General features: G+C 46.3%; 1 protein-coding gene and 1 long non-coding RNA gene across 5 annotated transcripts in view; one reads left to right on the top strand and one right to left on the bottom strand.

Moving 5' to 3' along the window:
- Nucleotides 1-4,795, bottom strand: part of MGST3 (microsomal glutathione S-transferase 3) — a 24,556-nt gene extending 19,761 nt beyond the window's left edge. Inside the window, exon 1 of the mRNA XM_025927827.2 lies at nucleotides 4,643-4,795. The gene's annotated coding sequence lies outside the window, so the exon portion shown is untranslated. The remainder of the gene's footprint in view (nucleotides 1-4,642) is intronic.
- The window catches only part of LOC147572454 (uncharacterized), a 26,338-nt gene continuing 13,882 nt past the window's right edge, over nucleotides 4,751-17,206 (top strand). For 2 of the 4 annotated variants that reach the window (XR_015245933.1, XR_015245936.1), the window contains exons 1-2: nucleotides 4,751-5,703; nucleotides 16,837-16,851. This is a non-coding gene — a long non-coding RNA (uncharacterized LOC147572454). The remainder of the gene's footprint in view (nucleotides 5,704-16,836; nucleotides 16,852-17,206) is intronic. The other 2 variants (XR_015245934.1, XR_015245935.1) reach the window with 2 other exon arrangements.

Raw genomic sequence — 17,206 nt, 5'->3', positions numbered from 1 at the left:
GCTAAACGTGAAGTTAGCTGAATGGGCATACCATTACGTATCCAGCACTCAGTCATTAACTCAGTGAGGGGAACAGCAGAGGCAGGTCAGAGTGGTACTTCCCCAACATCTCATGTTCTTCGATTCTCGTCAATGTTCCTGGGTGAACATTTGGAAAGTGGAAGCTAGCTATCAGTGAGCAGGGTAGAAGATCTGTGCCCTTTAAGAGATAAATGTGTTATACGGGGCGCCTGGGTGGCGCAGTGGTTAAGCGTCCGACTTCAGCCAGGTCACGATCTCGTGGGATCTCGCGATCTCGCGGTCCGTGAGTTCGAGCCCCGCGTCAGGCTCTGGGCTGACGGCTCGGAGCCTGGAGCCTGTTTCCGATTCTGTGTCTCCCTCTCTCTCTGCCCCTCCCCCGTTCATGCTCTGTCTCTCTCTGTCCCAAAAATAAACAAATGTTGAAAAAAAAATTAAAAAAAAAATGTGTTATAATCCAAATGTATTCAGCTTTATAGTTAAACGGCCACTGTCGGTGCTGAAAATAATTAATACCTAACTGCGCCGACCGGGAGTGGGGGAGGGCGGGATCAGCGTGATGGCCAAGTTCCCGGGAAGAGTTCTGTGTGGGGCGAGTCTGCACGGACACAAATAAACCCCAGTAAGGCCAAGTGGGCTAATTATCCGCTGTCTTCTCTGGAGTCTGACTTCTGTACGAAAAGACACTAAAGACACATGCCTGAATGGAACTGAATCTCCCCTGGAAGAAAAAACTGTTAACAGCTCCTCAGGAATCTAAGAAGAGTAGACTGTAACAAGACAGGGCAAATTCGTTTTTTTTTTTTTTTTTTTTTAATTTATTTTTCAACGTTTATTTATTTTTGGGACAGAGAGAGACAGAGCATGAACAGGGGAGGGGCAGAGAGAGAGGGAGACACAGAATCGGAAACAGGCTCCAGGCTCCGAGCCATCAGCCCAGAGCCTGACGCGGGGCTCGAACTCACGGAGCGCGAGATCGTGACCTGGCTGAAGTCGGACGCTTAACCGACTGCGCCACCCAGGCGCCCCAAGATAGGGCAAATTCTAGGTAAGCCTGCTGGTGTGATGGCAAACCTTCTCAGATTCTTGACACAAAAGGCTCTGTGGGGCGAGCGTTCCTTGATGTGTCGGCACCTCACCCAGAAGCCCTGGGTCATGCTGGCCCATCTGGAGCAGAGCCCCCTGGGAGACGTCATCCCAGTGACAGGCTGTGGGACATTTCCCATAGTCTGAAGGCGCCGACCTCAGAGGACAAGGGAAAGAATGAGGAGAAGCCATGGGACGCGCAAGAAAATAAAAATCTCGTAGCAACTCATTGTGGAGCTGATTTGATTAAAGTCCACATAGGACAAACCATTTCACCTAAATGGAACGCTTGCCTTAAGCCCACACCTACCACCTTCTTCAGTATTGCTTTGGAATGATTCCTTCCCTGAATTATCCCCCACTACATACTGACAATGCGTGAGGTGCGCAGGGCTACGAGGGCGATCGAGACTCAGAGAGAAGGTCTTGACCTTCTAGAAGACACAGTGAATGGATGGAGGCCACATAGAAAGGACCATGAAGCAGGAGGGTAACAGATTGAGAGCAAGGCTCTGAGGACATAAACTGTGATGTACGAGAGAGAGAACACAGGGAAGGAAAACAGCAAGCACACAACAGACAGGAAGGGGAAGCTGAGCATCAGAGAGGTTAAGTAATCTTGCCCAAGGTCACACAGCCATCGCAGAGGAAGCCTGACCTCATATACAGCCAGACAGCCTGGCTCCTGAGTCTGTGCTCTCAACCCTTGCCTATACTGCCTCTTAATGAGAATGGAGAGCAAGTTTGACCACACCTGATCTCTTTTGCAATTTTTCTATCTCCCCCAAACTGTCTCCGGAGCATAAAATATATTCATAGGAATAGAGAGCTAATAATTAACTCCAAGTCTTTGACTGATTAAAGCCTCAGAACTTTCTAATTGGAAGGAAAAAAAAAAAAACTTGGAAAAGATCCAAAAAGTTACTTGTTTTTAAATTTCTTTTAATGAATGCAGGCACTGCCGGAGGACAAGAGGAGAGATTACAGGAAGGGAAAACTTCCTCCGCTTTCAGGTGCACAGGTTTGCAAAGGAGCAAATCAACAGCGATTGGCACTTTTCGTATCATGATTTCTACGTAACCTGTGCCTTAACTGGCATTACATAGGAACTGAATGGAGGTCATGGGGAAACTAAGCCCTGACTTCCACAAGAGGAAAACAATCTCGAATGAGTCACTGTGATACCAGTTGGATTTTCCATCACAAAAAAACTGGGCAGACTGTAGTTAATTCCTAGCAGCTGCTGGGCCCTTGCTAGGGTACCAGACGTTCTGGATGAAGGAACCCACCTGGGCTGCTGGCTCCTGCCTCAAACGGGAGTCTAACTCTTTGTACCTAACAGTACTTAGAATGAAGCTTGTGCCCAAACCATCCACGTTGCTCTGGCTGGAGAAGTAAAATACCACTTATCAAAAAAAGAGTGAGCTAAGGCACCGACGTATTAGAACCCGAGTTCCAGTTAATGAACAGCTCAGCTCTGGAAAGAGCTCAGAGGGTAAACGGGGACTTAAAATCGCAAATGCAGAAATCCCTGAAAGGTATTTGCAAATGTTATTTGGAAGGTCATGTAATTTTCCCGTCTCCTCGTTGCTGTTTTTCTCCTCACCAAGACGGATAGGTAGGTAGACGCTGCAAGAGACAGTGAGGGAAAGAATTCTCCTTCCACAGTAGTATCCTAGCCTTACTGCTGAACTCTTCTCTTTCAGGAGGATGGTATACTCATAAGTAGTATTAATGAATTCGGCTGCGTAACTGTAGCAATATGGAGATTCTTTTAAACATTGCTTAAAAATGGTTCTTGGACGATTGTGGTTCACAGTGGTATTCTGTATACAGGTTCAGAATATTTAAATATAAATATAGGGAACAATATGTTTAAATACAGCTACCTGTGCATGCAGTAGGCACTAACTGCATTTTGACAGCTTGGTCATCCACTTCATTCCAGATTGTTCCAGGGGCTTTTCAGCATGTCTCTGGATAATGGGGTAAAGCCCTTTCTTTCATGGATGTTCAGTCCCTTTGCTGTCCTCCAGGTTAGGAAATTCCCTTTCATGACTGTGTCTCTTCAGGACTCTAGGCCAGCAGGAGGAAATCTAAATTAGGGGGAAGACTGCCATTCTCCAATTTTGTTCCCTCATCAAAAGCAGCCCCTGGCGTGCACTTTCTATAGCTGGCCACAGTATCCCTCTAGCAGATCTGTTTTATATATAGTAACATCGGTTCAGGGAAAAAAAAAAAAAATTGCTCGACAATGTTCTATTTCTGTAACACTGTGTCACTTTGGAAGCTTAACAGAACGTCCTCCGGGGGTAAAAGTACTTCTTTGGATTTCAGGTGTTAGTTTTAGTTAATTTAGTTACATTTAACTGCGGTGAGAATAAACATTCTTGAATCCCTGACTAGGATACTGTGCTCTTAATTACTGAATTCATTAAACTAAAACAGCCTTGGAACTCTGACCAGTAACCTTGGGTGAAACTGCAGGCTCCCGGTGATCTACAGATTTCCCAAGAGAAGCCCTCGCTGCAGCTCCCACGCACAGAGGAAATCTCAAACCTGCGGCATTCCCACACGACCACGCCTAGGACCACAGCACCCGCAAAGAGCCATACGTCTGCACAGCAGTTGTGTCCTTCCCTCTAGGACTCCTTTTCTCCAGTCGAGGGATTAAAGCCCCAACTCCTTTCCTACATACCCTCTGGTCTCAGCTTTTCCTTTACCTCCTGTCCCCACACCCACTTGTCTCCTAAGCTACAAAGTAGCTTGTAAACTCGTGGCCCGAAAAAAGGGATAGCACAAGCCACAACTTCGGGGAATGACTCACTAGTGAATTCTCCAGCCCCCTTTTCACCGCCCTGTAGCTGCCCCACCGCAGTGGCTCTGGGGCTCCCTGCAGTGACACAGATAAGGAGTAAAATGCTCTGAAACCCAGTGCAGAACCGTCCATAAAGAGTCCTCTTCCCCTGCGGAGTCTCCTGCTCTCAGGCAGCGGTAGGAAATGACCCACTTAAGGGTTCCAGTACTAATGGACAAACGTTTCGATGAGGCAGAGCGAAAACAAACTCAATTCCCTGGGAGGCTCTCCCCGAGGGTTCCTAGCAAAGCATCCGCAGCAGGCGCAGGGCTCCCGGGGCACTTGTTACTGATCGGGCCTGCACCGCCCACCGCCCCTGCAGTGTCCTGTCCGCCCAACCTCTGCACCAGAGGGGCACTTGGCAAGGTCAGGTGGGCTCTGGGAGGCAGAAACAAGGAGCGCCGAGTCTGCACAGCCCCGGGAGAGGAGGAGAGGAAAGGAAGGAACTGAAGGGCTGACCTTGAGAATCTCCCTGCCTGACAGACAGCGAGGTGGGCCCCATTTCGACGCTCCAAACCTATTCCATCAGGGGGGAGGATGCAGGGATGGTGGAAGGCAAGGGGAATGGAAAGGTAGACAGAGGTGTACAGACCAGAAGGGGGAAAAGGAGGGCGTCCCTAGTCAGCTCGGGGTGGCAGAGGGGGCCGGCGCTCCTCGCTGTCCGTTGGTGTCGGCACTCACCTGGATCACCTTCGCTCGGCTGGTGCAGACCTGGTGCAGACCGCAGCTTTGCAGCGAAGTGAAAGTGCCGCGCCCTTGGCCACCGGCAAGGAGGGGCGTGGCCGGGACCAGGCCCCGCCCCCGCCAGAGCCCCCTCGAAACCACGCCCCCAGGGCGGGGCATCCGGCGCACCTTCTGAGTGTGGGCTCCCAGCCCCAGTTCAGTGCTTAGGCCGCGGAGACTGAATTTTCTGTCTCCTCACGCCTGTCCACGCATTTACCCCACCTACTCCCCAATCCGTTTATTAGTCCCCTTCCGCTAATGGCTCCGTGGCCGCGTTCCCAAACTGTCCCAGCCAGTGTACACTCTTTGGATTGGAGTTGCAGAACAGTAGCACGTGAATAATTTGTCCCCAGCAGAGCCACCGTAGCTTGCTTCTAGGCGCGTGCGCGGCCTGTGCGGCGAGTACGCGGCAAGTGGTAGCGCCCCCGCGCCGGGGTCGGGAGGTGGGTTGGCGGTGTCCGGCCACAGTTGTGGGACGCGGCAGGCGCTCAGTTGCTACACTCGCCGAGTGAGAGGATTTAGGGATGTCGGGGCCTGTACGTTTCCCTCGCTAATAAGTACTGCTGTAGTCAACTTTGCGGAGGGCGGAACGGAGCCCAGTCCGCGTGGCGGCCGCATCCGCCCTCGCCCGCGGCTCCCGCCAGCCGGCTCGCCTGGGCCCGCCTTGTAGGTCCGCCTCTGGGAGCGACTTTGCACCGCCTCGGGGACCCACAGCCCTTTGGGAGTGTGCACGAGCCCCTGTTACGCTCTCGTGCGCAGCCCTGGAGCGGGCTCGAGGCGGTGAGACCCCGACAGGCCTGCAGGCGGGGTCGGCCCTAGGGGGTAGACCTTGCTTCTGAGTGCTGTGAACTCAGCCGGAAGAGCCAACCCCACGAGGCACCAGGGTCTCCCGTTCTCGCGTGTTTTAAGTGCGTCCCTCTCCCCTTTCCTCTAGATGCCCCACATATCACCAATGGCCACCACCTCTGCGTCTCCCGTTTAGGAGAGTGTGCTTGGGAGCCGAAGGATTCCAAGCCAAGGTGTGGAAAGGCTGGAATCTAGGTTTTTTTTTTTTTTTTTCTTTGTTTTTCCTTTTTATTGTGTTGTCATGTTCTTAGAGCTCGAAGTCTTCTGAGGGCTCCTAAAATCTTCATTGGTGTTTCAGCGATTTCCATTCTCATGCTTTCAACGTCTTAGGTACAAGAAGCCCTTATGTTTTAAAAGTTTCTGGCATGTTGGGTGTTTAAGGGCTTGTTTTGGTTGAACTTTGAAAAGAAGAAAGTCGGAAAGCAGTGGTGGGTTAGTAAGGGAAAATTTCCCCCCTTGCTGGTATAGACTGTGTTTTTCCCAATTTCTGTATTGAAACCTAGTCCCTAGAGTGAGTGTTTGGAGATAGAACCTTTGGGAGGTGATTAGGCCATGAGGGTGGGGTCCTGGTGAATGGGATTAGTGCCTTCATAGAAGACCCTAGAGAGCTCCCTTGGCCCTTCTGCTGTATGTGAGGACAGAGCAGTCCTCACATGGGAGAGAGTGAATGAAGTCTGTGAACCAGGAAGCAGGCTTTCATCAGACACTCAATCTGTTGGCACCTTAATCTTGACCTTCTCCGCCTGGAGAACTTAGAAAAATAAGTTCTCTCTGTAAGCCATCCAGCCTATGGTATTTTTGTTACAGCAGCTGAAACTCAGTAAGTTACTGTTGATTGTTCTATAAGCAGAGGCAGCCTGAGGTGGTAAAAGTAGTGAAGAACTAGAAGCATTCATTCTGGCCCCTTCCTTTCTCACTTATCTCTGACCACAGACAAGTACTTCACTGCTGAGGACCTTCTTTAAAAAAATCTCATTATAGGGGTGCCTGGGTGGCTCAGTGGGTTAAGCATCCAACTCAGGTCCTGATCTCAGGGTTCATGGGTTCAAGCCCCACATCAGGCTTTCTGCTGTCAGTGCAGAGACTGCTTTGGATCCTCTGCTCTCTCTCTCTCTCTGCCCTTCCTCTTGTTCTCTCTCTCAAAAAATAAATAAGCATTTTAAAATATTAAAAAAAAAAAATCTCATGACAGGTGAGGCTTTGGTAGGGGGAGGAGGTAGAGCTGGCTTAACCAGACTTTGTCGAAACCAGAGAACCAGTGGAACCAAAGATTACAAACAGGAGTGGGGACTGTAGCAAAACAGAACAAAAAGGGAGGGGAGAGGAGTGTCAGAAGAATGCATGAATGACTCATTCCTGTGGTCCAGCTCTCTGGAAGTCCCCTGGGTTCCTGACCTTTTTATGAAGCCTGTATCTGCAGGCCGTCACTGACTCTGTGAGCCCCCACAGCCTTCTAAGAACTATCCTATTCAGCAAGTTAGCCAGCGGCCGTTTCTATTTTCACGAAGAACCACTTAACTGCGCTATGGGCTTCTCACAGGGTCTCCAAAGCTGCGGTCAAACCTTTATGCATTTCAGCAAAGGACATTATCTAAATAATGACCTTAACTAGAAATGTGGCTTCATTTCTTGCACTTGGGGATTGGCTAGAATCCCAGAATAGCCATTTATTTAATGGCTATGTGATTCTGGGGGAAATTATACAAGTTCTCCGAAATTTGTTTTGCCCTTGTAGATAGATACAAAACTGGTATAGTAACACCTATTTTGCTTGGCTTGTTAGGAAGATAGCACAGAGTCTGGGAGTACTGTAGGCGCTTAATAAATGTTGTTACTACTACTGATTCTTGATGCAGGCATCCCAGACAGTCTTCTTACTAGTCCCTCTGCCTCAGTTTGGGCCTTAAGTATCCTCTGATCTGGACAGTTACAGTAACCTTTGATGACTGACCAGTGCCTGTAGAATGAAAGTGCAGACTCTCAAACAGGGCATTTCAAGATCCTTAGCAGCCTAGACGCAAACTACTTTCCCAGAATGCTCTCATTTAACATGAATTTAACAAACCTATAAGTGCCTAGTAGAGGCCAGGCACTAATAGAACTTACATCCTAATAGGGGAAACTGTCAATAAAACCAGTATAATTACAGATGGTGACTGCAATTTCAATGAGGCATGGGAAATTGCTCTCTCTTTTGTGCTGCTGCCCCTCCCACCATGAAAACAGAGCGTGTTCCAGGAATCCCTTGTTTCTTCCCTCTGAGTCTCAGAATGAGAAGCATGGCTTGCAGACCCAAACCTGGGTTGCAGTCTGGAGCCAAACTGGGCTGAACTCAACCAAAGTTAGCGAAGCCCAGCTCAGTCACAGACGTGTGTGAGCCATAAATATTGTGAATCACTGCGAGCTTGGGTTTGTTATTGTAGTCAAACTGAAATAATACAGAGAGAACCAAGAGCCCTTGCTTGTGGACTCAATGTGTGGGTAAGGAAAGGAGAGAAGTCAAGGCTTCTGTTCTGAGCAATAGAATGAAGAAAGGCATCACTTACCAAGGAATTACCACAGTAGGTAGAGGAGATGGGTGGGGGCAGGAATTTGGGTAGGAGAGTCAGGTTCAGTTTTGGACGTCTGTAGCCTGGGTAGGCTAACAGCTGCTGGACAAATAGCTTTAAAATAGGAATGGCTGAACACAATAGATTTTTCTTTTCTTGTTCACAAAGCAGTTCAATGCGGGTATTCAGAGAGTAATGTTTTATGCATTTATTCATGAATCTAAGCCCTTTCTATCTTGTGATCTGCTAGGCTCTATGCCTTCATCTAGCATCATGGGAAGCCAGGAAATGCTTAGTTGGGTGCATAAGATGAGGATTTAGGAACAATTAGCCAGTCTCTCTAACTGCATTTTATCCTGAGATGCCTCTTAGGTATTTATTCAGATATTTATTTATTAGATATTTATTCAGAAGATAAAGAGTTGCTAGAAGAGTTTAGCTGTCAGGTCTGAGCTTTTGGAAATCAAAGATCTATGCATGGGTTTTATAGTCACATGTAGAGAGAATAGAATGAAGTTCAGGACAGATCAGAGGTCCCTACTATTGGGTTTTTCAACATTTAGAGGTTGGTAAAGGAGGAACAGCAAGTAATATATCTAATGGCTTCCTCTTCTGTTCATATTCCTCACGCACCACACTGGTTCTCATTTCACCGTCCTCCAGATTTACCCAAAAATCATGCCCTGCCCTTAACAGATGATCACTGGTCCCCCCTCTTCCATTTCTGCCATATTTTATATCCCTAAAAATCCCAAAGAACAATCTAGCCAGACTTGTTCGTGGCTAGAATGAGCGTGCTCAGGAATGTTTGGCTCTTCATTAATGGTAGCTGGTAAGGATTCTCGGGCTACCCTACATTCCTTAAATTCTCTTGTAGTTAGGTGTGGCTATCTCTAGGTGACAGTTCTCCCTCGAGGAATGTTTTAGGGGAGTTCTCTCAAGCTGGTGGTGAGCAGGTGGAGGCCAGAGTAACCTCGGGGGCCAGAGCTGTCAGCCTGGGTCCCTGGATGACCACGCAGAAGAGAGCTTCTCACCGACGGGGAATCGCTTCCCCCAAACGTCACGTGGACGTAAAGGTTTACTTTGCTTGAGCCGTTTCATTTGGTGTCGTATTGATGATAGCAGTTTAGACTATTCTAAATACATAGAAATTAGAACCAGGAGTGGAGGGCTGCCATAATAAAGGTCCAAAATAATGTATCATCAACTTGGTATCTGGGCACCAGCCAGTGAGGCAGATCCTTGTCATGCTGGGGAAATAGAGTTGGTAAAACACTGCCCGAGAGAGCCAGGAAGGCAGATACAGATTCCTCTTGAGCCTATAATAATGGGAATGGAAGTTGGAAAGAACCAGAATTTTAGGGTGAGTTAGCAGCACGTTGCTGCTTTTAGCAAGGTACAGGTCCAAACCCTTTGGAGCCAGATGCTGTTGAGAATTCAAAATTTTTCTAAATTTAGGAAGTTAAGAGGGCAGATACTATAGAGTGTAGCACAAAACTCCCCAGCAGAGTCTGGGATAGCACCCCATAATCAAGCATATTCTTATTTCTGCAGTGAAATGCATGGTTATTCACACGAGCAAGGATAAATAGAGATTAAAAATAACCCACACCAATTTAGGTCGAGTTTCACCGCCATGGAGTTATAGGAATGAGCTACAGTAAAACTTATTTTTCAGAGCTTTTTGGGTTTCACATTTGTGGATAAGGGGTTGTAGATCTGAATTCTTTTTTTAAATGTTTATTTTTGAGAGGGAGAGAGAGACAGAGTGTGAGCAGGGGAGGAGCAGAGAAAGACGGAGGCAGATCCTGAAGCAGGCTCCAGGCTCTGAGCTGTCAGCACAGAGCCCCATGTGGGACTTGAACTCACGAGCTGTGAGATCATGACCTGAGCCGAAGTCAGATACTTAACCGACTGAGCCACCCAGGCTCCCCTGTGGACCTGAATTATGAGATGTGTCCAGGCAGGAGCTGACTCATTTTCAAGCAGAAAAGGACCAGATGGGGTAGGAAAAGTCCAGAATTGGAGGCATCTCTGGATTATACCTCAAACTGCAAGAGACAAAACTGTCCTTCCTCAAAGGCCACCGCATTAAAGCTTTTCAGTCCGAAGGAACCCAGCTCTGAGGGAAAGATCAGACTACGGGTATCGCCTTCCTCCTATGTTTGTTTCAGATGGTCTTGAAGTAGCCTCCATAAATTAGGAAAAAAAAAAAAAGTCTATGAGTAGCTGCAAATCTGTATTTCTCTCTCTCTTCTTTAAGTTTATTAATTTATTTTGAGAGAGAAGTGGAGGGAGGGAGGGAGAGTCAGAGAGAAAGGGAGAGCGAGAATCCCAAGCAGGCTCCATACTGTCAGTGCAGAGCCTGACGTGGGGCTCAAACCCACAAACCGTGAGATCATGACCTGAGCCGAAGTCAGACACTTAACTGACTGAGTCTCCCAGGTGCCCCTGTGTTGATCTCTTTATATAAAATTTTGTTAATACAAAGGGGTTTCTCCTATACTCACAGTAGTTAGCTTTAAAAAAAAAAACTATAAAGCCTTCATAAACTTTTTCATATCAGCACTTAGAGCACTAGCTCATTCTCTTTAAAGGTGGCATTTTACTTCAGAGGATGGATGTACCTATACTTTGTTTAGCCAGCTCCTCGTGTAGTTGGTTCCATTTTTTTTTCTCTCATTATGAAAAAGGCTGCAGTCAACATCCTAGAAGAGTTGAAGAGACACCTGGCGACTTTTGCCAGTATATTCTTAGGGTAAATTCTTAGTGTTGGGATGGTTGGGTTAATAGGTCTGTACATTTTATTTATTTAAAAAAAATTAAAATATTTATTTTGCGAGAGAGAGAGTGTGAGCAGGGGAGGGGCAGAGAGAGAGAGAGAGAGAGTGACAGAGAGAGAATCCCAAGCAGGCTCTGTGCTGACAGCACAGAGTGATGTGGGGCTTGAACCCACGAACCGAGAGATCAGGACCTGAGCTGAAATCCAGAGTCAGACACTTAACAGACTGAGCCACCCGGGCGCCTCAGGTCGGTACATTTTAAATATTGAAATCAATTGCCAAATTTTCTTGCAGAAAGAATTCATGAATTTGCACTTTGAGTCCACGACAGCAGGCAAGAATGTGCATACTCAACCAGACCGGTGAGGTGTGGGGCAGTGGTGTGGAGAGTGTCCCAGCCTCTGTGGCTCCGATCAGCAGCCCTGCCTTCCGTTCTCATGGGAGAAGCACTGCATCGCTTTGTCTTGGTTCTCATTTTTCTTACTTTGGTGCAAGCCTGGGAAGGATTACCCATCCACCTTTTTATTTTCTTTAAGCTGCCGGCATATCTTTTGCTTATTCTTCTATTTTGCACTTGTTATTTGAAATTATTTTGTCAGCCCCAGTGAATTTTAGGCCGTATTGATTGATCGAAGAGAAATTTCATAAATTTATAATCTTGTGTGGTTACATTTATCAGACTTCTGCCTTATAGCCCCTTGGCTTTGCTTTCCTTCTGGGAAAAGCCTTTTCCACTCCAAGATCGAATATATAAATTATTCACGCTTTATTCACAAATTATGTGGATATATTTTATTCAAAATCTTTGATCCATCTGTAATTAATGTTGGTATAAACAATAAATTATAAGCCCAGCCTCATATTTTTTCTAACAGTTCTTCAATTTCCCCAACACTATTTTATTTATGCCACTGACTAGATTACCTGTAAATCCACTAATCAGAAATGACACCTTTAGGATGAAATAAAATGCATGCATGTTTAGGTCTATTTCTGGATTATTTATTCTGTTCCACTGAGGTCTTTTTCTTCTCTAGTAATAATCAATTTTTTAAACGTTTATTTTTGAGAGAGAGGAGGGGGAGGGAGAGAGAGAGAGGGAGACAGAGGATCTGAAGTGACCTCTGGGTTGAGAGCAGAGAGTCCTCTGCTGGGCTTGAACCCGCAAAGCATGAGATCATGACCTGAGCTGAAATCAAGAGTTGGACGCTTAACTGAGCCATCCAGGTGCCCCACCAGCAATAAACAATTTTAATCATGGCAGCACTCTCTGGGTTTTTAAAAAAGTCATCTCTGGCACCCTCAACAAGGTCTGTAGAATTGGGGATGGGGAATCGGCTGGCAAGACTGGTGGTGCCCATGCCAAAGAATTAGCCAGTCAGGACAGCTAGGGTTGAGGATTCGACCTTTGTGGTTGGTCTGTTTGGTGAGACCAGGGCCAATGGCTCAGCCAACGTGGCTGGGGCTGCCAGGGCTATGGCCAAAGGAGACTGTGCGAGTGGTCAGGAGATTGGTTACCACTGGGGAATTGGCCAAAAAAGTAAAGATTGAGAACAGTGGAATCCAGTTTCTCACGATCTGAGAAGGAAATTACAAAACGTGGAAAAGCAGAGGCTGGAGAAACCCCTGTGGTGATGGTTTGGAGTTGGAAATGTTTGTGAACCCATGGTTGTCAGTATGTGTAGATAGACTGACATAAACACACATTTATAGGCAATGTGTATGTGTGTTCACGTATTTTTAGTTCTGTCTCCTGCGAGGGTGTAGAAGCAATAATATCCCAGTAGCAGTGAGCATAACCAGTGCCCAGATCTTGGTTTCTATTTTCTTTAATGTTTATTTATTTATTTTGAGAGAGGGGTTATGGGTGGGGGAGTGGCAGAGAGAGAGAGAGAGAGAGAGAGAGCGAGAATCCCAAGCAGGCTCCACGCTGTCAGTGCAGAACCGAATGTGGGGCTCAAACTCACAAACCTTGAGATCATGACCTGAGCTGAAATCAAGAGTGGGATACTTAACTGACTGAGCCACCCAGGTGCCCCCCAGATCTTGGTTTCTAAATACCATTTTCCACTAAAAGGAACCAGGGATCTTTGGGTAAATGGCTGATTCCAGATATGGAAAAAACAAGTACAGTTTGAGCCTCAAAGATATATTTGTGCCAGAAAGTAAAAATTGTTCAAAGAGTAATACGGGGTATGTCATAAGGACGTAAGAATCAGCTTAAGGGAGCTTCCACTGGCTAAGTCTGGGAAAATTCGAGCAACAAACAAATAGTAATAGTAACAAATATAATCTGCTCAATAAAGTAGAAACCCATGAGTCCATACTGAATCAGTCAATCAATAAGAAGGGAAAACTGCACAGTATGATACTAATTAATAAGTGCAGAGGGAATGATGGAACTAGAAGCATTTTGCAATCGTTATAGTAATAATTGATTCAGGTCAGATTCATTAATGGATGCTAAATCCAGTGGGTGAATGTTTGATGAGGGACCGAATATTTGCCTAATTTCAAAGTGGTCTCCACACAGACGACGCGTTAAATGTTTATTAATTAATGGCACATACTTCCCAGTTAATTTTACCATAGAGAATTCTGACAGACACTATCTTATAAATGTTGAAATACCACCAGTATTGGGATAAATAGACAGTGTGGACTTGCTGATAGGCTGCCGTTAGAAGAACATAGCATCACTTTTGGGGTATTTCTACCAAGAATATAGAGTTTGCATGTAATTAGAAGGCAATATCAGATAAATCCAGGCTGTGGGACTATCTTACTCAGCTAGGCTACCATAACAAAATACCATAGACTGAGTGGCTGAAGCAACAGATACTTATTTCACGGTTCTGGAGGCTGAGATCACAGTGAAGACTTCCTGACTCATAGACGCCCATCTTGTCACTTTGTCCTCACGTGACAGAGAGACAGAGATCGAGACAGAGACAGGCAGGAGAGAGGGATTTCCCCCTCTTCTTTTTTTTTTTTAATTTTTTTTTTTCAACGTTTATTTATTTTTGGGACAGAGAGAGACAGAGCATGAACGGGGCAGGGGCAGAGAGAGAGGGAGACACAGAATCGGAAACAGGCTCCAGGCTTTGAGCCATCAGCCCAGAGCCTGACGCGGGGCTCGAACTCACGGACCGCGAGATTGTGACCTGGCTGAAGCCGGACGCTTAACCGGCTGCGCCACCCAGCTGCCCCTCCCCCTCTTCTTATAAAGGTACTAATCCCATAATGAGGTCCCCCCCCCTCGTGACCTCATCTAAACCTAATTACCTCCCCAAAGCCCCATCTCCCAATACCATCACAATGTGGGTTAGGGTTTCGACATACGTATTTAGGGAGCACACAAACATCCGATCTGTTAACAGGGATTTTCTACAAAGTAACTGGCCTGTTCTCATTAAAAATGGTCAAGGCCATAAAAGATAAGGAAACACTGAGGAACTAGAGGCTAAAGACACATGATAACTAAGTGTTAGGTGTGATCCTGAATGAGATCCTAGACCTATAGTAGGTATGATTAGGATGATTGACAAAATTTGAGTGGGATCTGTGGATTAGATCAAATCAGGCGAGCTCTGTTTCTAGAGGCACTTTCCTGTTAGCCTGGACCAAAGCCAACAGCCGAGCCTGTGGTAGATGGCTTATGGAGGGCCCACCTGGCTGACCCCTGAGGGTGGGCTGCAGGAGCCCCGAGTGATGCCCAGCTGGCAGCCAGCAAGAAAACAGGGACCTTGGTCCTGCAATGGAAAGGAGCTGAATTCTGCCCCAACCTGGATGAACTTGGAAGAGGACCCCAAGCTCCAGATGGGTCTGCAGCCTGGTCAACACCTTGCTTTAGCCTCGTGGGAAAAGAAATTTCCGTTGTTTAAGCCACCGGGCTGTGATGTTCTGTTATGGCAGCTCGAGCAGATTAATACAGTGGTGTACCCAGTGACGGGTTGACTGGTCAGTCTTCTCTAAATAGTTCAAGTGCGATCAAAGTGTGAGAATCTAGTTTTCAGTGACTGTATAGACAGCGGCCTGGCTTCAGAAGGAAGGAGGGACTGGGTGGAGTAAGGAAAAAAAATTTTTTTTTAACACATCCAAAGAATGAGTCACTCCAAACAGCTCAGTTTTCTGAAAAGCTGAATCCATAAAAGCACTTAATATCCTTTAAAAAAATTATTTTGAATGGGCAGTTATTTTTACAGTCTTTGTTTTCTTTTTACTTTTAAGCTTTCATAAACAGAGTCAATGCACGTTATTAAAGTCAAATGGGGAGAGGGGAGAGAGGGATGGAGAAAGGATTATCATGAAAGTGCTGATTCACCTATGAGGTTGTCTCCTGCCTCAACTCGTCCGGTCCCCAGATACAACTTTAAACCTTTCTATTTTTTTTCCCCTGTGGTGGTATCTCCATATTTCCCAACAGGAACCTTACACCATTTTTTAACTGTATCCACTTTACGCCTTGCCATCCTAGTAGGAGAGGAGTTAGTTCACCTCCATCACCTTTAAAATGTGTTCACCACTTACCCACCTTCCAAAATGGCTCTAACTCCCGTCTCAGTTCCTCCACTGTAATCGGGCGTCTTTAAGCGAAACATTGGAATCTCGACCTCTTGGTGCACAAACAAGACAGTGTTTAATTTCCCATTGTGAACCTTGATGCCTCTACTGCCTTCTGCCCCTCTTTACCCCATTTTCATCCCCCCGCTTTTTTTTTTTTTAACATTTATTTATTTTTGAGACAGAGAGAGAGCATGAACGGGGGAGGGGCAGAGAGAGAGGGAGACACAGAATCGGAAGCAGGCTCCAGGCTCTGAGCCATCATCCCAGAGCCCGACACAGGGCTTGAACTCATGGACCGCGAGATCATGACTTGAGCTGAAGTTGGACGCCCAACCGACTGAGCCACCCAGGCGCCCCCCTCCCCCGCTTTTGACAGCTATAGATTTATTTGACAAAATCCAGATTAATAACATTCTTACTTTGTTTTGAAACTACGATTTTCCCATAATTTATCTATAGTTCAGTTCTACAAGTCGAAAGTCAATAACTGGTGTTAAAATTATGATGGTGTAAATCCTGTTTATGACAAAAGCAAATATTGTGTTGGGCTTCTTTATAACTTGTTTTGAAACTCTGGCTTTCCCATAATTTTTTTTTTACAACTTAAAAAAAGATTTTTATTAACGTTTATTCATTTTTGAGAGAGTGTGAGCAGGGAAGGGGCAGAGAGAGGGAGACAGAGAATCTGAAGCAGGCTCCAGGCTCCGAGCTGTCAGCACAGAGCCCAATGTGGGGCTCGAACTCACAAACTGTGAGATCATGACCTGAGCTGAAGTTGGACGCTCAACCGACGGAGCCACCCAGGCGCCCCTCCCATAATTTATCTGTTGTTCAGTTCTACAAGTCGAAAGTCAATAACTGGTGTTAATATTATGATGGTGTAAATTCTGTTTATGACAGAAGCAAATACTGTGTTGGGCTTCCTCTCTTTATTTCACGTCATGACCTCTCTACCTCTTAACGATAATGGTGTTAAACTGGAATATAATGAACGTGTGTTAGCGTTCCTTCGTAAGTCAGCATCATAATTATGAACCCAGGGGTGCCTGGGTGGCTCAGTCGGCTGAGTGTCTGACTTCGGCTCAGGTCATGATCTCACGGTTTGTGAGTTCGAACCCCATGTCGGGCTCTATGCTGACAGCTTGGAGCCTGCTTTGGATTCTGTGTCTCCCTCTCTCTGTGCCCCTCCCCTGCTCACACTCTATCTCTGTCTCAAAAATGAATACACATTAAAAAAATTAAGAAATAATTGTGAACCCCAAATACTTTGCTTGCCATAATCTAGTGATGTCTTTCTTCCAGTATAAATAATAACTACTATTTATTGAGTACCTACTATCAGGCATTCTGATGTGCAATATTCTTGTTTTATCTTAATAACAATCCTGTATTACTCCTATTTTTACAGATGAGAAAACACGAGGTAAGTAGCTGGGAGGACTGAATTTGAATGACAGACTGATACCAGGTTGGGTTGACCAACTCATCCCTGTTTGCCTGGGACTTTCCAGTGTTAGCATTGAAAATCCTGTGCCCTGGGGATCGCCTCGGGCTCAGGGCACCTGGGATCATTGGTCATCCTACAAATCCAGACACTCTTTCTCTTTCTTCTTTTGAAATTATTCACCACCACCACCACCACAACAACAATATTAGTAATCAGTCATTTCCATGGCTTGGGGTTCACGGCTCTTCTGCTAATGGCTTGTCTGAACTGGGAGTTGTTACCAAAGCCTGGATTGATGTCAAGATTGGAAGCATCTGCAGGGCTGCATGCC

The sequence above is a fragment of the Puma concolor genome, chromosome E4 (assembly GCF_028749965.1).
Source record: "Puma concolor isolate L17-30 chromosome E4, mPumCon1.1.hap2, whole genome shotgun sequence".
In the NCBI taxonomy this organism is placed as follows: domain Eukaryota; kingdom Metazoa; phylum Chordata; class Mammalia; order Carnivora; family Felidae; genus Puma; species Puma concolor.
The sequence above is the reverse complement of the archived record's forward strand: the minus strand, read 5'-3'. Positions and strand labels throughout refer to the sequence as shown.